This window comes from Anopheles arabiensis, chromosome 2, assembly GCF_016920715.1.
Source record: "Anopheles arabiensis isolate DONGOLA chromosome 2, AaraD3, whole genome shotgun sequence".
Classification (NCBI taxonomy): domain Eukaryota; kingdom Metazoa; phylum Arthropoda; class Insecta; order Diptera; family Culicidae; genus Anopheles; species Anopheles arabiensis.
Genome location: NC_053517.1, coordinates 65,774,992 through 65,801,218, shown reverse-complemented (window position 1 = coordinate 65,801,218; position 26,227 = coordinate 65,774,992). Strand labels below are relative to the sequence as shown.

The 26,227-nt window shown below is 40.3% G+C and overlaps 1 protein-coding gene across 1 annotated transcript in view; it reads left to right on the top strand.

Annotated features, from left to right (window-relative positions):
• Nucleotides 1-21,929: 21,929 nt before the first annotated feature.
• LOC120893874 overlaps nucleotides 21,930-26,227 on the top strand; it is a 38,742-nt gene continuing 34,444 nt past the window's right edge. Inside the window, 2 exon segments of the mRNA XM_040296039.1 lie at nucleotides 21,930-22,097; nucleotides 22,864-22,953. The gene's annotated coding sequence lies outside the window, so the exon portion shown is untranslated.

Here is a 26,227-nt window from a genome sequence, read left to right as displayed (position 1 = left end):
GATTCCGATCACTACTTGGTTGGCTTAGTGATACGTTGTAAAATCGCCCGCCCCCGTGCCACTGGGGGCGGAGAAAACACGCAGCCTCGGCTCAACACGGACTCTCTAAGGGACATTACTGTCCAACAGGAATTCAAAGCCGCTTTAGACGAGTCTCTACTACCAGAAAACAGATATGAAACTACGAGCGAGAGGTGGAACGCTCTAAAAACAAAAATAATAAACTGTGCAAGAAATATACTCCCACAACGTCGTGGCAACACCAAATCTGGCAGGTTCGACGATGAATGCAGACAAGTGACCGAACGTAAGAATACTGCATACCGAGCAATGCAGCAACGGCATAGAACGCGGCCATGCGCAGAGGAATATTCACGGCTCAGACGCGAAGAGAAACGAGTTTACCGCTCCAAGAAGCATGCTTTGGAAGAGCAAAACATGCGGGAACTCGAGCAAACCAGAGAGGCGTACGGACCGATACGAAAGTTTTACCAAGCGATAGCAGGTCACCGAAATAACGTTGTACCTAAGGTAACCTGCTGTCGCAAAAAGGATGGAGATCTGGTTAGTAACCAGCCACATGCCAGGTGAGGGTGGATGGAAAACTCTCAGGACCTTTTGCTACCACCAAGGGTCTGCGTCAGGGGGACGGGCTTGCCTGTCTCCTATTCAACTAGGCGCTAGAGAGGGCCATCCGCGACTCGAGGGTGGAGACTACGGGAACCATCTTCTATAAGTCAACCCAGATCCTGGCATACGCTGATGATATAGACATCATTGGTCTGCGGCTCTCCTATGTAGCAGAAGCCTACCAAGGGATCGAGCAGGCGGCAGAGAACCTCGGATTGCAGATAAACGAGACAAAGACCAAACTGATGGTGGCAACATCAGCGGGCCTACCAATAAATAATCAGAATTTACGTAGGCGTGACGTGCAGATAGGTGAACGCACTTTTGAAGTCGTCCCAGAATTCACCTATCTGGGGTCAAAGGTCAGCAACGACAACAGTATGGAAGCTGAGTTGCGCGCAAGGATTCTGGCTGCCAACCGGTCATTATACAGCCTTAAAAAGCAGTTCACCTCAAAGAACCAGTCGCGACGGACGAAGCTGGGACTATATAGTACCTGTATAGTACCAGTACTCACATACGCCTCTGAGACATGGACACTGTCCAAATCTGACGAAACCCTCTTAGCCGCATTCGAGAGGAAGATGCTCAGAAGGATACTTGGCTCCGTATGTGTGGAAGGACAATAGAGGAGCCGCTATAATGACGAGCTATACGAGATGTACGGCGACCTCACTGTCGTACAGCGTATCAAGCTCGCCAGGCTCCGGTGGGCTGGCCATGTTGAACGCATGCCCAAACGGCCCAAACGGACGACCCAGCCCGTAAAGTCGTTTTAGGCCGTCCACAAGGACAGAGGAGTCGTGGTAGGCCCAAATTGAGGTGGCAAGATGGCGTCCGCCATTAAGGCCGGGATAAAGGACTGGCAGACGAAGGCGCGAGACCGTGAGCGGTTTCGGACACTCCTGAGGCAGGCCAAGACAGCAAAGCGGTTGCAGCGCCGTGTGGTAGGTTCGTCGCGCACTTTTGTTTACCAGAACCGTGTGCGGTAAGCTGATGCGCGGAATACTGAAGAAGAGTGCAGAACGAAGCAGGGTGTCGAGCGAGAACTTACCGTAGGTTAGTTCAATTGCGATTGTGTCGTATCGTTCACTTGCTACGTTAGGATGGTCAAGTTACACTTATGCAAATGACGAGTAAAACAACGGAACTTTACTTTACGCAACGGGCCGGATTCCAGGCGGCGTTTAAAACACTGCGGGAGTATTAACCGATTAATGTGCAAACTTGCACTTTGGTTGAAGATGGGGCATTGCTGATGTGGTTACCAATTTGAGCAGAGCCTTCGGCGGAATCTGCAAATGGGTGAGATACACCAGAACACGAGTGATCTACGTGTCTGTAAATTGTGAACTGAAGTCGCCATCAGTTTAAGCTTTATTTATAACCAATTATTTTCTATGATGACACACTTTGTCATTCATACATTGCGTTATATGTTTATATTTTAAACTGACCTACTTTCTTCTGATCGTCTGTCGAGTTTCCTGTTATGTTTTTGTGAATAAAGACGATCGAACGTTATTGTTAATTAATGGGTGTTCTTTCTGGGTTACCCTACGCAATTGGTTTTGCAATTGCGTTATGATTTGCGAAACGTTGCGATGCGCTTCCTGCTTGACGGTTTTATATTTCGTAAGTGTTGATGTTCTTATTGTGGCTGGTGGTTTTCTGTTGGAGTTGACCGACCTACTGGTGGTTATAAGTTTCCCAAGTTCTCGAAAAGCTGATATCTTTTTACGACATTGATTTGGATTGTTATGATTACTTTGTTTAAGTTGAATGTGACCTACTGTTAGCAGTAAATCTGCTACAGCCGTATAAGTGAGTAAGTAAGTTCAGAATACTTATGAAACTAGGTATTTACTGCTTCGGTTAGTGTTGGGAACTAAAACCAAAGCGGATGAAATCTATTGCCAATAACAATTTATTTTCTTATTACGCGCCAAAAAATTTGTCCGTTTTTCCGCGATTGGTTTAGAAAAGGGCCCGTTCCTATCTTGCGGCCCTTTTTAACGCTTTTTTCCTGTTACGCTTCGTGCCTTGTTCGTGTACTGGTCGCTCGTTTTAAAACGTCCCGTTTATGACAGGTAGTTGGAACGCGAGATTCCAACATTGTCCCCCCAAGTGTACCACAGCTTATCTGCCTTTAATCACCTCGCGTCATTTTAGCTGTGGCTTCACTTCCTTGCTCGACCTGTCATAAAACGCGTGCATTTGTTTACGTTTCGTTTCCTCTCTAGTGCGGCCTCGTGCTTGGGTATATAATTTCAATTGGTTTCCGTGCTTATTCCTTGCTCCCTCTGGTTGTTATTTTTCATGCCTACATCTAGCTTGGCCAATTTATGCGCTGGTCGTATGTATGTGCTGTTCACTGTTTGCACCGTAGCTTGCCTAACCTGTCCGTCTTTAGCTAAAACCGTCGATACAACGCGGCCCTTTGGCCAGCAGTTCCTAGGTAAGTTATTGTCTGCGATGATCACTAAATCTCCCACTTCTAGCGGCTGTACAGGTTGAAACCACTTGGTTCGCCGGGTGAGTGTTGGTAAATATTCTGTAACCCACTTTTTCCAGAATAAATCTGCTGCGTATTGTGCCATCTTCCAGGTCGATTTCACCGCCGCGGGACTGTCGCAAAGTATGGCCGGGGGCTTACTCCCATCCGGGCTCCCTAGCAGCAGGAGGTTTGGCGTTATCGGCTCCGTCGTCTCGTCATCCAGGGGTACGTAGGTGAGAGGCCTCGAGTTCAGGATAAACTCGATCTCGGCGAAGGTTGACATCAGGATTTCATCCGTCGGTCGTCTAGGGAAAACGAACTGGTTCAGCACCGTCTTCACCGAGCGGACTAAACGCTCCCAGCAACCGCCGAAGTGTGGAGCGCCGGGGGGGTTGAACGTCCACTTCATTTGCGGTCCGCAAAAGGCTGTCATAAGAGCGTCGTGGTCAATCCTCTGTATAGCTTCGTCCAGCTCCCTCGCAGCACCAACGAAGTTAGTGCCTCTATCGCTGGTCATCTCGAGCGGCGTCCCACGTCTAGCGATGAAACGCCGGACTGCCAGGATGCATGACGCTGTGTTCAGCGATGCCGCTACCTCCAAATGGACTGCTCGGCTTGTAAGGCAGGTAAATATAACACCCCACCGCTTCTCTACCCTCCGTCCGATGGCTACTAGAAAGGGGCCGAAGTAATCAATTCCTGCGAACGAAAAAGCACGCTGACCAATAGCAACACGTTGAAACGGTACATTACCCATCAGAGGTGGTTCCGGAAGCACGTTGTCCACCTTGCATTTTTGGCAACTTCTCCTGATGCGTCGAAATTCCCCTAGCAGCTTGGGAATGTAAAACCTCATTCTCAACGCGCTCAGAGCTGTACCGTGATGGACGTGTTTGTACCTCGCATGGTACTCCTGCATGATGAGGTCTGTGCCGTATTCCTTCCGTGGCAAAATTATAGGGTTGCGTAAGTGCACATTGATCCCTACACACTCCGTCAAACGTCCCCCCACTCTGAGGATCCCATCATGGTCCAGAATAGGGGATAGCTTATAAATGATGCTACTTTTCTCGATTCCTTTCTTCCAGGAATGTTTCTCCATGCTTCCTTTCTGCAGACTGTTGATCTCGCGATGAAATGCGTTTTGTTGGATTATGCGGATGAGAATGCATTCCGCTCTCCTGAGTTCATCTTGTGTTAGCGGGCCAATCACTTTCGGTTCTTTTTTCACCGAGCCACGCGCATTTGATATAAAGCGCGTCACGTACGCCGTGGCTCGGAGCACTCGGTTCCATCTAGAGAACCGTTCCAACCGTACCAGTGGCTCCACCACCTGATGGAGGTGAATACTTTTCCGAAGCTCCTCTGCAGTGTCTTTCTGTGTGGCGTCATGATCTGGCCAGGCACTTTCCGGCCCCCAAAGAAAGGAGGGTCCGCGAAACCACCGTCCTTGCGCCGATAGATCTGGCCTCGTCGACCATTTTGTGCCTTCATCGGCGACGTTCTGCTTGGTCGGTATCCAACGCCACTGTTCTACGTTAGTGGCCTCCAGGAGTTCTCCTACTCGAAATGCCACAAATTGGTTATATCGTCTATGATCGGATTGGAGCCAGCTTAATACATTCCTTGAGTCAGTCCAGAAGATAGTTCGTTTGATCTCCAGCCGATGATCTCTTGCGATAGTACTGGCCAGCCTTGCCCCAATGACTGCGGCTTGTAGCTCCAGCCTAGGAATAGATATAAACTTAAGCGGCGCTACGCGCGTTTTCGACGCTATCAGGGTACACTCGATATTTTCTCCTTCTTCAAACCGAAAGTATCCAAGCGCGGCCATACCGTTGCTTGCATCACAGAAAACGTGAAGCTGTACATTGGCACTTGCAGAAGTTATAAGTCGATAGCAACGGGGAACGGCCACGTTTTCGACTTCTGGAAGCACCTGCAACCATCTCACCCATTTTTGCGTGGTCCGCTCGCTCAGCTTTTGGTCCCAACCAATACCCTCACGCCAGACTTCTTGTAATAATGACTTAAGATACATTAGGAAGTTACCGAGCAATCCCAATGGGTCGTAGATGCTCATTAGCGTTCTTAACATTTCACGTTTGGTCGCCGCCTTTCTCCCAGACAGAAGCTCCTCGTCATGTTTCGGTGTTAGCCGAAAGGTGAACGTGTCGGCTGATGTGTTCCACCACATTCCCAATACCTTCTCATTTGGCAGCTTATGACTCATGTTGACGTTTTCTTCTTCTTCTAAATCTCCCTCCAGGTGTCGGACTACCTCGCGAGAGTTCGAAATCCAGTTCCTGATTTCAAACCCGCCACAGGCGTGAATATACCGGACTGCATCGGCCAATTCCTTGGCTTCCTCCTGGGTCTCGACACTTGCGAGCATATCGTCGACATAATGTTCATGCTTAATGCATTCTGCTGCTCTTGGAAATGCATCTGAAAACCTGTCCGCGTTCAAGTTCTTAACATATTGAGCGCTACTGGGGGAGCACGCTGCGCCGAAAGTCATTACGGTCACGACGTAAGTTGCCGGTCCGGTGCCGGGACGTCCACTGTCCCAAAGGATCATCTGACTCCGTTGATCCGTTTCTTTGATGGCCACTTGATGGAACATCTCTCGTATATCTCCAGCAATAGCTACACGATTCTCTCTGAATTTCAGCAGCACCGCTAACAGTCCGGCAAGCATATCCGGACCGGGAAGCAGACGAGAGTTCAGGCTTACCCCGCCTACCTTAGCCGCTGCATCGAAGACCATGCGAATTTTCCCCGGCTTGTTGGGGTTGGTTACCGGAAATATGTGGAGGTACCAATCGTTTTTCTGGCGCGCGATCGAAACGGTGTCAGCGAGCTGTCTGATGTAGCCTTTAGCTAAGTACTCCTCCATCTTGGCCTGCACGGCTTCAGCTAGAACGGGATCTTTACTTAATTTTTGTTTTAGGCATACATACCGTTTCATCGCCGCAGCCTTGTTACAGGGTAGGTCGGGATCATCATAACGCCATAAGAGTCCAGTTTCGTAGCGGCCGCCCTTGAGCTTGGTTTCTCGCTCCAGTATAGCAAGAGCTCGCTCGTTGTCCTTCGACTGCATGGTGTTGGTGGGTTTACAAATGCCGATCGACTCCAGGTTGAAGAACTCCTTCACGATAGTGGAAAGTTGATCATCCGGTGTACCATCACAGGCGCAAATGTGGAATAAACCACGGTCGAGAGCGGGTATTACGCTCGAACACGGACCGTAAACGACCCATCCCAAACGGGTCTTGCTCGCGACGGGCTCGTCGCATTTGCCTTCCACGCACTTCAATGATTTGCTCAGACTGCAGTTATTTACTCCTATTAGAACGCGAGGCATAGCGTTTACGTAGGAGCCCAATGGAAGGCCCCTGAAGTGAGTATATTTTGCAGCTAGACGGGTCACATCCACGGATTGTGTAGGCAGCGCTAGATTGTTGACGGTATGTACCTCCGACAATTCGTGTATCTTGTGTGGTTCGTTGTAGGCGGATATACGAACAGATAACCTCATCGAATGTTTCTCTTCTCTTTGTACGTTTCCGGTCCATTGAAGGCATAACGGATGCGGTGTTCCGGATACGCCTAGTTCTGCCAGCAGCCCATGATCCATGAACGTGGACGTAGACCCATCGTCCAGGAATGCGTATGTATCTACGCGCCCAGCGGGTCCATGTAGGGACACTGGCACGTACTTAAGGATCGCCCCGTCAGCCATTCCTGTGTGGGTTAGAATATTAGCACTAGACCCCTGGACGTTACCTGTCAGCCCACTTCGTTGTCGCTCGTAGCTGCTGGAGTGGAGTGAAGTAGTGTCTTCAGCGTGCAGCAGCTCATGGTGTTGAACGCCGCATCCATCTATTCCACACGGTGGAGCACGGCATTTGCCAGCGTGGTAACCGAGGCATTTCCTGCACATCCTTCGCTCGTTCACAAATGCTCTCCTTGCAGCTACGGTAGTTCCCAGGAATTTCTCGCACTGTGACAGCGATCCGCAACTCTCACCGCAGACGACGCAGGCTGGCATCGACACAGGTATGTCGATCTCTGGCGTCGGGTCACTAACTTTCTTCTCTTGCAGGACCGTCGCGTTGCAGTAGGCCGGATGTGCTCGCCCCGTGCCGTTCGATTCCATCTGGGTCGGTCGAGAGGACTGGAACCGCTCAGGCGGATTTCGACGATTCTGGAACGGTTGTGGTTGGAACTGCTGTCGTTTTGGGAGCGGGTCAGGATGTCGAGGTGCCGCATCGTGTCCCCCAAGGACGGGCGTCATATCAATGACACGACACAAATCGCTCGCCAGCTCACCAATCCACCGTCCAAACTCCATCAACGTTACCTCACGCATCCTTCTTGTGGTCCTCGCCCAATCGATACAGATGACCGGTGGCAGCTTCTTCACAAGTTCCTTCAGCAACGTGACGTCGTACATATAGGCACGCAGCCCCGACACCTTAACTGCTCCGAGCAAACGTTTCACAGCGAACCCAAACTCCACCAAGCTGGGCAAATCGTTTATCTTAGGAGCGGCCATACACCTTATTTTCCGTATAACGGACTCAACTATCAAGTCGGGCCTTCCATAGCGAGACTTGAGGGTCTCGATCGCTTCGTTCAACCCGTCCGGGAAAGATAAGAGGTGCCCAACCGCCTCCAACGCGGGCCCGTTTAACGCGTGTTGCAGCCGGGTCACGTTCTCGTCATCCGTATAGCCACAAGCAGCGGTAGTGCGTTCATACGCGGTGATAAATACCGCCCAATCATCCACATTCCCAGAGAAGGTTGGCAAATCTCGAGGTACAGGTTGGCGTGCTGCGATCTGGCTCTGGCTCAAGAAAGTGCCGTGTATCTGCGGCCGTGTGTTGTGCAGTGTTGTGTGTCCCAAGTGCTCCGTATTCCCAAAGTGCTGTGAATTTTCCGGGCGGTTCGCGTACGCTTGATGTGTAGTGTACCCGTACTGTGTCACGTTCGGTTGTGTCTCGTTCCCAAACGATGCAACGTCTCGCGGATGCGTCGCGTATCCTGCATGGTGCATGTGTGTCGCGTACCCTGCATCCTGTTGTGTTGTGTACATGCCGTGGCCATATTGTATCGTGTGAGGATTTAGTGTGCGTGTGATTCTCGCGTCGGGGTGTTGAACCACAGGATGTTGACCCCGCGAACGGCCATCCTTGTCGCGAACGGGCTGGCGCATGGAATTCTCCATGTCGCGGACCCACTCTTGAAACTCTTTCTCCTTTCGTCCAAAAGTGTTCGGGGGATGCGCGATGGCGGTCTCGCCAGTTTGCGCTTCCGCAATATCGAGCTTTAGCAGCTCGCGTTCAAGCACAATACGCCGTCTGTGCCGCTCCTCACTTTCCCATCGTGCACTTTCAGACGCTGACAGCGTCTCTTCCTCGTCGCGATCTGGATTTGCCGGACCGTTACCACTTGCCTCACCTGTCTTACTCGACGCTCCTTGTTGAGGGGTCTTACTTCCTTCTTGAGGAACGCGCCTCCGGGCGTCATCTTCGAACGAGGTTGGCTGGTACTGCTGCAATTTTTCCGCCTTACTTGCTGCCCACTCGTACACATATTCCACAGTGGAACCTTCCGACGGGGAGAGAGTCTCGCGCAATGCTCCTGGGGTGGACGATGCTCCGCGGGGCTAGTGTACACGTTGACACGTTCTGTCCCTTGGACAGTCCCTGCGGTAGCCGGCTCTGCCCTTGGCATACCACGCAATTGCTGCTGCTCCATTGCACTTTTTGGTCACAGGCACTTCGACACACACCGCGCGTGATTTATTTTTCCGACTCGCGAAACTACACGACGAACGAGGAATGCCGTACACGAAATCGTTTATTTTGGATTTATCGAACCAAAATGTATTTGGATTTATCGAACCAAATTTTTTGGAATGTTGGGAACTAAAACCAAAGCGGATGAAATCTATTGCCAATAACAATTTATTTTCTTATTACGCGCCAAAAAATTTGTCCGTTTTTCCGCGATTGGTTTAGAAAAGGGCCCGTTCCTATCTTGCGGCCCTTTTTAACGCTTTTTTCCTGTTACGCTTCGTGCCTTGTTCGTGTACTGGTCGCTCGTTTTAAAACGTCCCGTTTATGACAGGTAGTTGGAACGCGAGATTCCAACAGTTAGAGACGCTTGAAAAGAGACAAGATGTAGCTCATCAGAAATTTATGTCTAAGCTAATCATAGGTGGGACTGACGTACCCGAACTACTAGCTAGAATTAACATAAATGTACCCTCTAGAATATTTCGTAACTATCGACTTCTTAAAACACAACTGGCTTAAAAAACGTGTTTATAGTGAAAATTATCCCATAACTGCGATGGCTCTGAAATTTTACGCCAATTACGATAATTTTAACAGGCATCACACGACTCATTTTTAACCTAGCTGTATACTGTACTGTGCGTTATGTTATGTATTTGTTTGGTTACTTATAAGATATGTTTTGTTCGATTTAAGTTATATGGTAGTATTAAGTAATAAGGCTACCTCGCTCGGCCAATCACTTCCACAATAAGCAATACAATACAATACACTACAATACAGTTTATACTTAGTATTAAAATACTTTCGAACGTTTTAAAATGAATTTGATTATTTTATACAATAAATAGTGCTCCTTATGGCCATAATTACACTTGCCCTAGTGCGATAATTGGTACATCGTTGTTAAGCTGTACCAATTGTGGACATATGGAAAAAGGCATATTTTTGATGAATTTGAATTGTTAAATTGTTGTTTGATGAATTGTTAAATTTTGTTTTAAAGTTGTTAAATAGCTAGCATTTTCCACCATAATGATGTTTTTTCACATAAAACTATGCTTAGATGCTTGAAAATCACTTATATTCTACAGCGCTACTCTTAGTAAAATGGTAAGAGGTGGCAAAACTCTTGGTTGCTTATATTAAAAGGGTGATATTACATAAATGGAAGTTTCTGGCATAAATTGAAGTTAAAGCCTAAATGTTTTACAATGTTATTTTGAATTACAAAATCCGTCCATGGTTGCAGAATGTAAATTTACTATTTTATAGCAAAATTATTAGTTGCTTGGGCATAATTGGTACACTTACCCTAGTCGCGTTCAGACATGGCATATTCTGCTAGAAAATGTTTGTCAAACACACTTTTTCACTGAGGTAGGGGAAGTCTGAGCCGGGCTGGTGGTACAGTCGTGAACTCGTACGACTTAACAACATGCCCGTCATGGGTTCAAGTCCCGAATAGACCGCGTCCCCATACGTAGGACTGATTATCCTGCTATGGTAACAATAAGTCACTGAAAGCCAAGCTCACTTCACTAGTGGGTACAGGCAGGCCTTGACCGACATCGGTTGTTGTGCCAAAGAAGAAGCAGGGGAAGTCTAGCAGCCTGTGATGAATCTTTTTCTAGCAATCCAAACTATCCATCGCTGGATGGATAACAAAAATATTTGCTTGCAATCTTTTAACAGGCCGAGAAAAATATCGTGTTTTTTCGTGTTTAAACATTAGTTTTCGATTAAGCTCAAGTTACGCTGTATGAATAATATCTGGAACAAAAAAAAAACTCATCATAGTAAAATAATATTCTAGACATTTTGTTTAATTTTCAATATTTCAATGATAGAATCAATATTTATGATCATATTTCATAAAATATACTAATACTAGAATTCAATAGAAAAATGTGTTTTTTAACTGAGATTTGCCTTCACATTACACTCGATCGAGGTGAAACAGTAAAATAAAAAAGAATAAATACATTTTCAGAGTCACTTTAACGTGGAGCCGTTTGTATTTGGGCTAGGATTTATCATACGAGGAGTCTTAATGCCTTTAATGCCTTGCTCACGCGGTTTTAGTTTATTTTACTTTTAAAATGCTATTGAATTTGCATTCGGCCATAAAAGTGGCATTCAGCAAATCTGTTCAGTGTGCGCAAAGGAATTGGAACAATGTTGCAAACAACAGTGCATATACTTTTTGTTTTGGTAATTTTTGCCTCTATAGAACATACAATAATTGTATAACCATACAGTATAATAACTGGAAAATGTAATCAGTTGGAGTTCAATAGTCAACGCGGACCGGTATGGGTAAATCAAAACAGAGGAGAAGTGTAATGGAGTCATAAGTGAAATGGGTGTACCATTATCGATTTTGGTACCGATACCAGGCAAAAACTAAGGAAGCAATATTTTTGTGTCACTTTCATTTTTCAATGCTTCCACATGTAAGATTTTCACTTTTTTGTTGGTTTGCAGAACCAAAAGGGACCGAAAGGCACAACGTCATATGCTTGGATGCTGGCTATATGCTCATGTGTTTATGTGTATTTTATTTGACTGAGTGTTCCGCACCTTACTGAAATATTTTTGTAATTTTCCTCAATCGGTATGTCAACTCGTCTGTAATGAAGGTATAGTCGAACGAATTAGGGGGTTGAGAAGGGATCCGAAACTCATGGTATAAGCTGGAATGCACTCAACCCAACAAAACCAGAACTACGGATAGTGATGCTTGATAGAGATGCTGCTGACAGCATTCATCATGACCGCATCCAATGAATGTGTTTATGAATATGTATATAATAGATATTATATATTATTATAGTATTATAATAATATATAATATCTATTATATCTATTAATATCTATTATATATATATATATATACATATATATATATATATATATATATATATATATATATATATATATATATATATATACATATATATATATATAATCTGTTTTACTGTTTAGACTTATGAGTACAACGCTGAGATTAGCTGAGGGAAGACCATCTGAAGTTGAAACTTCACGGCCTTAATTTGATATTTCAAAAATATGCATATATTTTATCTTAATGCATAACCGATTTCTTGTTTGAGCGATATGGCCTTTATCATTTTATGCTGAATAATAAATGATACTACCCATGACGGACATTTCGTTAATTTCTTGGATTAATTTCTTATGTAGGCATCTGATACCAATACACTAAAAAAAGGATTAGTGATTCACTATATCATACGAACTTATCAAATTAAAAAACCGAGGAGTAATATTCTTAAATAAATAAGTTTAGACAAACCATGCACAGAGGACAAAAAATCGTGTGACACATCGATTGTTGTCTGACATCGAGTAAACATCCACTACCAGGCATTGCCAAACACGACCAAGTTTAGCATCAGGTATAAACATAATCAAGGCAAGCTTGCTAGGTACCAATACGCGTGTTATGATTTGAGTTTACTTCTTGCGGTGCTTTTTGGGTAAAAAAACAGGTATTTTTTAGACGGTGCACCATTCTAGGAAGAAAGAAGAAAAACGCGAAAATATGCGAAATTGTAACGAGCATTCATATCAATTGGGTTGGAAAATGTAGTAGAATCACATGCTACAATTATCCGGATTGTAATGCTTCTAACTTCATTACAGCAACACTTTGAATGCGTTTAGCAAAATATGGTTTGAATGCAGGCGTTACCGTAAAAGTTTTTTTTTTAAATTTATTAATCCAGAATTTGTATATCTTGTATAAATTCACATTTTGTACTTAATTCAAATGCACTGCTAACACTTTTGTCTCTTGTCTTCAGATTTTGAGTAATTTCTGTTTGAATTTAATAAAATCCTTATCCTCGAATTTCCATAATGGCACAACTATATCTTGAACGATTAAATTATTTTTAAATACATAAATTAAGGAACAGTGACAACTCAAACAATATAAGAGCATTTTTCGCAGCAGCAATTGTGCTTTAATGAAGTGAAAAGAATTTTTTTCGGAGCATGAACATCAGAAACACCGCGTAAACAGTTTGCCCGGTATTATGTTTGAGGTGTTCATTTTCCGGTTTGTCGTCGTGTAAAACGCCCTCGTTCTTATGCGAGAGGCAGCAAAATCGGAGCACAGGATGCGGTAACTGGTAATTGTATAATTTAATTCATTTCCAAAAGCGACACAAACGTCGCAAATAGGCCCAAAGCCGACCGGTGTCTAATGAGAACGAACCAAGATGGGTTGGCTCGTGCTAAATTCGATAGCGCACGTGACGCAGGTGGCGCTGTACGTTCCCAGACAGAGAAAAGGGAAAAGAAGCGGAAGCTCGAACGCGCGTTTTCATCGCCGATTGTTACGTCCTTGTACGATAAAACTTTGACCGTGTTGCTTCTTTAGCATTAAAATTTAAGGTAATCTCATCAAACCTGCTCCTGGAACAGCCGTTAGCGAGACCAAGGCCGTCCGCAAGGCAATGATGTATGTGTTGTGCTGTTGTTGTTTAAATGTGTTTTCGATCCAGGCCCTATATCGTGTGTCGCTGTTGGTCGGTGTGTGTGTTTTGATTACGTGATTAATTTGGCAACTTCCTCTCTGAAAAGTTTCGGGTCGCGTTGCTCATTTCGGGGATGTATCTGTTGAAATGAGAAACTTTGCTCACTTTCACGATTTGGAGTACGTTTTAAACAAGTTGTGAACTTGTGAATACGCAGTTATTTAACAGCATAGCTGAGCTCTTTGAACTTTGCCGTGCGTAAATAATGTTGTGCGAAATGAAAATGAAAGTCTTTGCAACGACAGTAGCAAACATGTACATGCGTCGGAACCTTGATGAAAGCTATAACCAAATATTATTGAATATTATCTATTAATTGTTAAAAGGGGGATATACTGATGGTTTTAGCGAGTTTTTATTAAAGTGTTTCGTTGCATTATTTGAGGTATGAGTACATCAGTTATTTAACAACATTCATCTTCTTATTTGAGGCAAAAACAGTAGACAATGATTGCCTGCCTAAGCCAAAGGGCTTGGCTATCTTGTACCGATTAGTGTATTAATATCAGGATTTCCAGCAGGCCTTCATATGAGAGTGCGTGGCTTTTACCCATGACCCACTTGATTACTTTGCCTCGGGACCAGTTTTCCATTTAAAATTATTACTCTCACAATAATACATTTAGCTTGGAAAAAAACATTATCTACAAGAACATGATATGTGTATAGAACATAAGCTAAATATCCTTTCCAATTTGCGCACGGAATAAATTTTGCATAATGAATTTATATCACGTGTGTGTTAAACATGAACAAAACTTCACCACGTGAGGTTTGTTTCATTCGCTTCATTGCACTTTACGATGCGTAGCAAAACAGTAGAAACAAATAGAGAAATGGCTCAAAATTTTGTTGATCCCTCGGGAGTGCTTAAGCATCATCTAGAGATACTAAACATTTCTAACTTCCTCCGACCGGCTGAGGGGTTGACAGATAGGGTGCGAAAAGGAAATATTTGTTCATGCAACACGTTCCAGCAACACAGCTAATACTCGTATGCTAGGGTTCGACTATGTTTACCTGTAAGTTATGGTCACCGGACGTTGGGCTCGACTTGTTTCACGAAGCCTATCCTGTTTCTTGCCGTTGGGTCTTCATTTCAGCTAGTAAATAAAGTGTGTTTATATATACCAATGGTATGAATGTTCCCTAACTTTTGGTCGGCCCGAAATTCGAGCAAAGTAAAGCATGTGGAAGGAAATAGATTTTTTTTATGTTCCCGTTCTCCACGATTGTTAGTATTCATTTTATGTGCCTTGATGAAAATTACAAATACAATACAAAAAGATATCCTTTCAGTCTTGCTGAGATGATAACTAACAAACGATTAACGTTGGTATTATAATTGTTAAACATTTAAAAAGTATGTGTTAAATAGTTTAGTACCGATCATGCCGTAAAACAAAATAAAACAACATATCATAAAATTAGAGTATACAACAGATTTATAATCTGTTATGATCGACTATAGGAAACATAATGGATTGGGTGGATTGATTTATGGTCAGTTTCATAAAATATTTCTAACAAATTACCTCGAAGACTATCTTCATAACATCTGATGAAGATTTTACGTTTAAGCTCTAAAAGCAGTAATAATGGAATCATAATGGTAATAGTAATAGTCAGGACTATTCTTTTTTCAGCTGACGAGCTGAAATTTTAGTCTGTTATTGGAGTAATATTCATTATCCAGGTTACATTCATTTAACAATTATGCTCCGCCATGTTAATTTTCAACTTGTACACAATCGCTGAAATATGTTTTGTTTTCTATTTTTCTGTTTGAACTGAGTTATCAAAGATATGACTCTGGATAGTCCACGTCTTAAAATGAAGAAGTAAACCTCTTAATATGGGAGTTTAAACATCGGTTTAAACAAACATAGGAAGATACACCTTTTCTCGCCAAATTAGAAGAAGAAGAAGAAATAAATTATAATACTTTATTACATTTCAAAATATCGTTTGAAACATATTTTAAACTTTCTTGCTAAATATTTATCCTTCAGCACAAAAATTAAATCATTAATGAGCTTATCAAGTCTTCATTAAATCGGCATTTGTTTACTTATTTTTCAGGCTGTAATAATCTAATCCGAAAATGTGAGGCTAGTATTGGGTGTGATTTTGTACGGAGTGTTGATATGATTTTAGCCGCCAACTGTTGAACTTCATATAAAACAGATGGTTAGTATCGTAAAAGCTCCTAGTAACAGCAATAATACAAGATACTCATAGTTAGGATTGTATTCTCTGAATTACTTGTTTTTGATTATTGTCAATATTATAATTATAATATGTTTACTTGTAAAATTGAAATTAAATTAAGGAAAATCAATTCTAAATGAATACCTTTTTATTTAAACACTGCATTAGTCACTCGCTACATTGCATCATATACATTGCGAGAAATTAAAATAGCATCCTCATGTTTTTGTTTGCAAAAATTGACAACCAAAATACTTGAAATTATCTAGATAAAACAGTTTAACACACACACACAATAGACCTGGAATTTTTTTTCAAGCATAAAAATGTCATTGTAAGCATGTATTGTATTACTTAGTGATAGATTTTAGATAATCTCTTATTAAAATATTTGCAGTGATTAAGTCGGCAGCATGCTTTCCAGCTCTTCTTCTTCTTTGGCTCAACAACCGATGTCGGTCAAGGCTTGCCTGTACCACTAGTGGGCTTTGGCTTTCAGTGACTAATTGATTCCCCCCCACTGCAAGATAGTCAGTCCTACGTATGGCGGCGCGGTCTATTTGGGGATTGAACCCATGACGGGCATGTTGTTAAGTCGTACGAGTTGACGACTGTACTACGAGACCGGCTTTCCAGCTCTTACTCCCGATGAAACACAGTTTGGTTACACTGGCCTGTTATATTTCATGAAATCAGATAAAAACAAACAGCAGGGGCATGCTAGACCCCTTATTTGTGTGCATTTAGAACAGATCGAGTATCATTTGCTGTAATTTATATTTTGCCCATAATTTTGCTATTAATTGAAATAATTTGTATCAATAACATGTATTTTCATTCCTAGAATGTTCATTATGTATTTAATATGCTACAATAAAAAATTTATCAAAAGTCAAACTAATACATATTTTATGTTGCACCTATTTTCAGGAATATTCTAGCATAATTGACAAAAATTCTATCAATATATAAATACATTAAAATGCTTCAATGGTGTAAAACATGTTATTTTAACATTCTGAATTAAAAAACAATTTAATGGGTAAGGTAAATAAACAATTATTGCAAAAAACTGGTGTACCTATTTTAATGTAGCGTAATGTATTTAGTTTCATGATCAATTCAAAAATAATTCTTCCTCATATGAGATCATTACATACGTATACCAGGAGCTGGGAAATTTATATGTACCTGTGGTGCCAAAACTGTTGTTCATTTTTACCATGTTTCAACCCGTTTGCAAACCGACGGGTGCATCGAATTTACCTTCGTGAAAATGATGCTCTCAGTCGGAAATAGGATACTGCCTGTATCGATTCTCACGTCCAATCAGACCTATTCTGTGCCCGTTCATTCCGGTATGCGCTTTTTGTACCTTATCTGTTAGAGTGAAAGATCCCGTTACGGTACAGTGGTGTTTCAGTTCAGCTTAATGGATTTCCTTCGTAACGGTTCAATATGAATAATTTAGTATCTGTTCTGCCCATCGTTTTCTATCCGACTGAGGATGATAAAAACGGAGGACTCGGGGATGGTATCCTGGACCGTGGCTAGGTAGCCTTTTATGACGTTAGCTGTAACGATTCTGTGGCTCATCATGCGGATCAGTTTTTGAGGTACTTGAAGCCTCGCTTCCTTGGTTGGAGTGTGCGGTATGGGAAGTGCTGGAGTGTGCTCCATCACGGTAAGGCATGATTGGATCAAGTACCCTACATCGTTGGAGGGTTTTAAGCAGAAAAGGACGCAATTTTTTTCCGCGTGAGAAGATTTTCACCCAAACTTGAGCTTTCTTTTTAGTGTGCGCCTATGAAGCATTATTTTACCCATGATATAAGCATGAAGACTAGTATGAAAAAAAACTCATCAAAATCAAGAAGTGCGTTGGAACATACTTTAAAAATGCTGACCATGGCAATGGCTAGAACATTATTTTGTGAAAGGAGATTATAAAAAATGTGTCCTGTAAGCCCAATTGTCAATGTCACTAAAAAAAGAATGTATAATTAGTTTCACATTTTAGGTTCATGTTTCAATAAGAACAAAAAATATTAATTAAGCTCTTATGCTTAATATGGTCGATAGTAGGTTTACGACTATCTAGTGGAAAGAGGACTCAACATTTAAAAAAATTCATTGTTTATATGATTTATAGTTATATACATTTTATGTAATAACAGTTTACATGCATCAAATGTTTTAAATAAACTACTAGGGGGTCCTGATGTCACAGTAAATAAATATGTTCTGTCGATCAGCTGTACACCAGAGGCTTTCTTTGCAGTTTTGCTTCAAACCCACGCCAGTATTATTTCTTTGATAATTCCTATTAATCGCGTCCAAGTGCATTAAAATATATCGGAATCTATTGTCGTAGTGGTTATCACCGCGAAAACAACAATATTTTGCAATGATTCGACTAAAATTTATCGGAATCCTTAATTTTTTTTTGGCAAATGTGGAAGGTTTGCTTTCGTAAAGTGAGTGTAACCAATTAAAATTGTAATTCATTAAGAGTAATGAACATAATTAGGGGAAAACATATTGCAAAACTCCAACACACACTATCGATACAATTCTCTTCACAATCCGAACCGTAAAAAATAAATGTTATCAACAAGGTATTTCCATCTTACTTCAGTTTTCAGCCGACAATGAAAGAGTTTGAGCTATTTTGTAAAACTTACTGAATTGTGTTTGCGGAAGAATGTGTTGGAACTGTCTCGTTGTGATTTGATCATATTTCCGTGGAAATAATTGTGCCTTTTTCGTTTCCGTCTTCCGTTATGGATCGCAAACATCTCGTTACGAAGAACCACTCCAGGCTTTATTCTGTCTGTTAAGTTAATTTTTGGTTGTATGGTGTTGAGCGAAGGTGAACGATGAAATGCGTGATAAAGTTCTATTTTCGCATTAATCTAGAAATTGGATGGAAGAAATTCGAAACTTCTATAATATCGTTTTATGAAAGTAATTTTTATACTTTTGCGGCACCAAGCGTCGATTTGATTTAATTTCCGTCAAACCAATCAACTGTCTTATTGCCTTAAGCGCTGAGCAGAGCAGAGCCAAAATTTTGAATGAAATAGATCTTCGTGTATAGTACAATCTGAACAGAATCGCGAATTTCGTTGCTAAGATATGATTATATTATAACATTGGTGAAATGCAATTGATTTAAACATTGCCTATGTTTTCATGTAGTGCTCTGGATTCTACATTAATAGCTAATATTACCTATCTCCTATGCTAGATTATCTCTATTTAATAAGCTTAGCGATCCAGAAAGTAATAGAAAAAAAAGAAATACATCAACATAAACAAGGAAGCTTTATTTAGCCTAAATAGAGACATAGGGAATAATAAAACGAAAACATGTTTTATTCTGGTTTGGAAAACATGCTGAAAAGTGTAGTGGTATTGATGAAAAAGACCTTAGATGGTAGATTTTCTGTTTGAGTTTCACGCAGCAATAGAGATTAATCGTGCGCTTCATTTAATTCTCGGTTTTCCCATTTCATAAACAGGATGCTTTATTGCAAACCGTTGGGGCGTCGATTAAGCGAGTCTGCTACTAGGACTAGGAAAACTTGAGCAACTGGAGAAATGCTGCTCATAATTTATATTGCCGTTCAGCTTCAAATCGATTTACTGTCAGTGTAGGTAAGGCATCGTGTGGAAAACAGTAGCGTGGTAACCTGCTGGGGCGGGAGTTTCCAACTCGGAAGCTAAAAGTTGGCCTAGTCGAAGGTGAAGCATTCCAGGAATATTCATGCGGGACACGTCACGTTTCATCCGTTCTACGCTAGACGAACCGGAAATTGGAAAGGAAATTGTATCATATTCAATCAATTAAATCTAGCATCTTCGTGGTACTAAATTTAGACCAACTGTGTGAGTGTGTGTTTTATTACCGTTTAGTTGTAACAGTGCTATGGGTCAGCTACAACACAGTTGACCTGAAAACATATGAAATATCAGGTTGAAATGTGATGCTCATTCCGCATAACTTATAAACAAGAGTGTATCGAATGTTTTTCTGAACTATGATTAAAAATCTTAAGTGATTTATAAAAACAAGGTAATTGAAGTACAATAAAACCTTTTAAAACTGATAACAAGACATGAATTGGGCAAATATAAGAAAAAATGTATAAGAAAACACATTTCAATAATATATTTTTATTCAGACCTGATTCGTCATAATATATCAATATATTGTCAAAAGTGCAATTTAATAACAAACCCATCATGAGTATAATTATCGTTTCTCTTCCATGTGGAAGAAAGCCCAAATGCATTAGGCATATTATATGAATTATATGCATGCATAATAAGAAGAAGGAGTATATTTGCTTGTTTCAATCATGTGTGCCATGTTTATTGGGATTCGTACAACTATACTGTTTAGTTTTATTTCATTCGGATAAAACAAAGAATGTTTAAAGAAAACACTCTTATTTCGTTCTCCAATGCTGGGGTCTAATTATACCCCATACGAAGAAGTAAAATCCACGAAGTGGAAAATACTCACACTTGTGATGCGCAAGCAATATGCAAGCGCAAGTATGAAAGTGCGAGGAACGTCATTAAAATCGCACAAACACACAAACATTGCATGCTTTCTTACTTTACTGCATGGAGAAATGGTTTACGAGTAGAATATGTAAATATTTGCAAAATAGTTGCTTCAGATGTGTGTGGATTCAAGGACAGCGTGATATTTCATGCCTAATGAGTATATCTTAAGTAATAATAAATGTTTCAAATATTTAAATTCGATGATGTAGATCGAAATTATGTTATGAAAATGTTTTATCGAATGTGTCATATTCGTACTCGGAGTTAAAAATGTAACCGTCTTAGTTAACCTCGGGCCAAGAGTTATCATTCTGTTGAAATATGGTTAATTAGATGTATGCGTGGTACTGCTAAGAAGACGACATTGGGTTGTTTAGATTGAGTGTGTGCCAACCGCATGATATGCGACTCGTAGCACTTGGCACTGTTAATAGCATGGCAAAGAAAAACTGAGAGACTCAAACGTGCTAGTGAACTTTGCGTACAACTTCTAAATTGTAAAAATCTGAGCACAGAAAATGATGCAACGTACGCGTTGCTGGAGGAGGCAGTTTGTAATGTAAACATACTTGGGACGTTGCTTTTGTTTTACCTACAGTATTATACCACCGTGTAATGAGCAGTGCATGTGGTATGCTGGTGGAGGCCTGCATCTGTTTATGTCTCACTATCGAGCAGACTTTCGCGGGTGCACCTTCTTCAAAGTTGTCGGTAAAGTGGTGGTGTATTTGAGTCAACACAAATTACGCAAGGTTGAGTGTAGAGGAGATAAACTGAAAAGGTGGTTGAAAGTAAACAGAGTGGTAAGCTGCAGGGAAATTGTCTTGTTCAATGATATCTGGCATTCTCTGGGGTGTGAAAGCAGATAATCGTTTTAAATATTGGTCGTATGAATTAAACTACACAAAACTTCTTGTAGTTTTTTTCTTTTCGCTTCAAAAAAATGTTTTATAAATTATTTATTAATTGTTAATTACAATGTACGTTACAAGTTTATTATCCAATGGCATATGAAAGTGAATTGTATTATTTTATTATTCATTTTTTTATTGATTTCATGATAATTTAATAAATTATTTATGTTTTAAATTATTAATTTATTTATTTATATCTTTTATGTTAGTGGAACTTCAGTCATAAAGCTAGTGACATAAACAATTATGATACCTTGTTAATTAATCTTTCTAGCAACCGCGCAGCGAAAAATATGGATATTGAAATCTGTTGACCGTTTTAAACTTGTCAAACCTAGTGAACTACACCTTGAAAAAAGCTTTCACCTAAAAAGTAACGTACACATCTATTGTGAAAGAGAAGGAAGCTAGAAATTTTCATGGCGAGTACGGTTGTTTCTTGCGAGAGCATATGCTTCAATTTGGAGTATCCTCATGCGTGAGGTTCTCTTGTTTTGAAAATTCTCTTTCGTTTGATGCTCTCGAATTTCTTGAACTCTCAGCAATAGTAATTCTCCTATACATTTTGCTCATCTATTCAGTGTAAGTTTTCTCACTCTTATTCTGCTGCTGTTCTTATCGCACAAACGAGATAGCTGCACACACAGCCGATGCTGCTAAGCTTGCTGTAACAGGTTGGTATCGGTATCGGTTTTTCGTGAGAGCAGGTCAGTTCGAGATAAGCTTTCCGTCAGTGTGGTTGAATATAGGTTGGTTGGGGTTTTTTCCACAGCTCCAAAAACTGAGGACTATACTTCTGTGGTTAGTGTGATAGGTTTTTTTTTATTTTTAAAACTTGTGCGTGAGTGTATATGAATGATTTAAAAAATGTGGGTGTGTATATATGATTATTGTGAGTGTATTTTAACCTGATATTTTTATATGCAGCTATGAGTGTAAAGTTAATGAGTGTTCCCAATAGTTTTAGTGTATGTTCATAATTATTTTACTACACGTGATTGGCAGCTATATTGCTTGCACTAAGTTTCTTTTGAAAAATAGAAGCGATTCACGTGCAGTTAACCGCATCTGATTCTGTGTACAAAAAGGCTGATCTCATCGGAAGAAAGAAAATGAAAAAAAAAACAAACATCTAGGTTTCGCTCAGCTCAGTTATACGTTCGAGTAACAAAAACTGGATTATGGGGTTTTGTCCTTTCCAGTTATTTACCTGTGTGTTTGTGGCAGCAATTTTTTTTTATCTGTTTTTTGCAAAGCATGTGACGTGCACATTTATACAGTTTATAGAAGTTTATTGTATGTAAAATATGATAATATGTGATTGACAACAATGTCCAGTTAAGTGGAAGTGAAAATCATGAAAATAATAAAATAATTATGGTTTAGGATTTAATAATATGACTTATCATTTTAAACATAAAACAACTGTTCTAGAAAAGTTATATTTGAGCTAGCAAAATATGTACGTGTTCAATTTTTATATTCTAATTGGTCGATTGCTACCCGCATGTTTGTCAATATGATTTATGTGAGTGTAATTGTTAAGTGTCATCCAATAGGTACCTTCTTATTGTTCATAGTTATGTTGTTGATATGGATGCATTCAATTGAAAAGAATTCTGTTATTACTAATTTAGTTCCATGATTCAATTATACAGTTCATCAATTGTATTTTAAGACGTTTTCGTGTATTCGGTGTATGAAACTAAATCAAAATCATCATTTTGGAATACTTTTTCATTAATTAGGTAAGTCTTATTGGAGATCAATAAATTAACATGTGTACCTATATATTTTAAACAAGTAGGTAAAATGTGCTCGAGATGATAATCTTTGCCGAATGTAATCAATGTATTGTTTAGATTTTGTAACCATAAAGTTAGTTGGTCTATTATTAAATGCCCTTGAAACTGTTTAAATAAACCACAGCGGCCGGAGTTTGTTGATTTAAGGTTGCTCATTCATGTTTAACATCACCTATCGTTCTTCCAGCTCCAGTTTGTCTTGGAAATATGTCTATCACACAACGTGTTGTTTCGGCGGTTGAGTTTGCATTTGTTTATAAACAGAATTCAAAAACGTGGAGGCGTAATGTCAGTAAATGTTGCGTATACGGAATTCCTTGCACAGTACTATAATGATACGGAATATCTTAAACATAATTGCAAAGATTTTTTAATTATATTAGGGTTTTAAAAGATAATAATAAATAAGAGGATAATTGTGAGAGGCAAGGTTATTAGTGAATCTGTTTAATTTGAGTGAATTTCATACATGATGAAGATTAAACTTCAAATTATCGCAATGAATTATGTTGGTATGCAAATACTCAGGGGCGAGCCTATGGTACAGTCGCCAGTTCGTACAACTTAACAAAATTTACGTCGTGGGTTCAAGCCTTATAAGGACCGGTCCCCGTAGCAAGGATTGACTATTCATCTGCGTTGTAGTAAATAAGTCTCGAAAAATGTAAAAGGCCAGCCTGACCGTGTAGGTCGTTATGCCAATAAGTAGATATGGTAATACAGTGGAACTTAACTGTTAACAGGTAAAATCTCGCATAAAGAGCAATATATTTTGTATTCCTGGTAAATTTGTGGGGTCCGATGTCAAATCAAGATCATGCTCGATTAGCATGGAACATTTCTTTGATTTTGAATTAGAGTTTTGATATTAAGCATCATTTCATATAACACTATTGCCGGGTGAAAAAGTTTCGTATGCAAAAGTGTGTGGTATATTGATGAGTTTTTCTTGCGCGCCTTTTTGAATTTACTTGTTCATCAAGGCGAGAGTTTTCCCTGCCAATTACTGCTACTTCGAGGAGTTTATTTGACTACAGATATGGTGTGCAAGTGATTTGATGCCAATCAATTTATGGAAATCGTATTTGTACCATACATATTTTTCAGTTGTAATGAAATTGGCTTTATTTTGAAAAACTAGCAGATACCAACACAAACCAATAAAAAATTGTTATAAATTATGTTTTCGAAAAAAATCCTGATCATCAACCATGGCGTCCTTTACAGCACGAGCACTCTAAAAATGAGCTATGTTTGAAGCAATGTTTGAGTACAATAGAGGATATAATGATAGTAAAATAGTACAAAGTAGTTGAAATATTGTCATCGAATTTTAAAATTTATTAGTTTGAAAATAAGCTAGTTATAATTGTTAATATTTAATTTGATTCGATACATTAAAACATTGCTTTAATATCTTTGATCAAACAGCACTTATCTTTATTGTCAAATGCCTTTCACGTCTTCCCCTTCTACTAGAAACAAGAGAATCCTAAATGATACGAGCATATAACTTGACTAAATGATGTGATAAACTCACATCATGTTGTAAAATTTGTAACACCTCAACGATATGCAGAACTAATCTGTTTGATAAATATGACTAAAACTATACTGGAAGGTGCACTAAAACGTACTAACAAATGATCATCACAAAACGAACAATGAACTATTCTTTATTTTATGAGTTGGCAATGCCGTTTGCTAAGCGTCGGATAGTAAAATAAGTAAGTGACGTTTGCTAGGAACCTTCACCAAGTAGTTAGCGTCTTGCTACTGGCATCGAACTACTGTAGCAAGAGTACGAATCACCAAGCGCCTCCATCATAATCTAAAAAGCACCATGCCACTCCATATGCTTTCAATTAAATTACTATTAGACTTGACAGCTGTGGCAAATCAGCTGTAGTGACAAAAACAAACAGTATCTATGACATTGACGACGAGATGCTGCACCGGAATGAATAGAAAAGGGTTAGCTTGCTTAGGTGCGTACTGTTTTAAGCCTGTTAAATTGCCGTTAAAGTGAGAGGCTGGAATTTGTGCACAATTGTTTACATAATTGTTTACGCAATATTATTAATATGTTATGAAATTCAAAAAGAAGAGAGAAATTGTTTTCATTGATACTCAGAGATGTTTTCGTCCATCTAAATCGAAGTCTTATCGATTATTTACAAATTTTATCTGGTAACATCTACCAGACCACGCACCCACATGGTGTGCAGTACAAAGCCATGGACGGATATGGTCGATCCATTATCAATGTACACTGTACGTACACATCAAGGTGTTGGTGTTACCTTGGTGATATTCTTTTATATGGGTTTGCTTGATCACACAAGTTCGCTCAATAGATGTAATGATTCCATTATGTAGATTTTATCACAAAAAAACAGAAACACTTTATATAAATGCGTTCTGTAAAACAACACAACACAACAACACAAATTGTTTTACCTTAAAAATTCAGGTATATATTTTTTGTGAAATTTGTAGTTTACTATTATTGCTATTTCTTTTTGGTGTAGCAACCTACACGGTTTTGCTACGGGATGACGGTCTGAAAGATAATCGATCTCGACCGGCCTTGTAGCAACCTGTGTTTTCTGGAGTGTATAAAAATTGTTTTGCTACTGCATTACATTAAACACGTTCTTGCTATTACACTGTAACCGCATCTCGATGCCTTTCATGTGAAACAACATATTCTTCATCCTGTATGTTGATTTTTTACGTTTTGTTTGTTTGCTTGCCTCGTGTGAGACTGTTACATTATTTGGTTTCTAACACATTCGCAGACGTGTGTCCACAAGCATTAGAATCGTTTGCTGTACTCTAGGCAAAGGTCTCTATCGTTGGGACGGCCGATAAGTGAAGATTATCAGGGTAGGGGTGCCTTGCAGGGTTCATTGGAGGATAGTGTTTAAATATTTACCTAAGCCACCCATTGCGGTACCTTTTTTTTGTTGTTGCCAGCAGCGCATTTTTGATGGGGCGTTAACGAGCGTAAAACATGAGGGAATGGTAGGTCGTCATAATTGCGTTAGGGTTCGCAGAGGCTTCCGTATTATGAGCGAACGGGACCTAGGCACTGGGTTCGTAAATTGTAAGCAATGACGAACGAAATTAATTTATCACCAGTGAAGAAATTGTTTTTGCTCGCCGTCGCATGAAAACTGATTTCCAAGGGTTTTTGTTTAGGGCCGTTAACAAA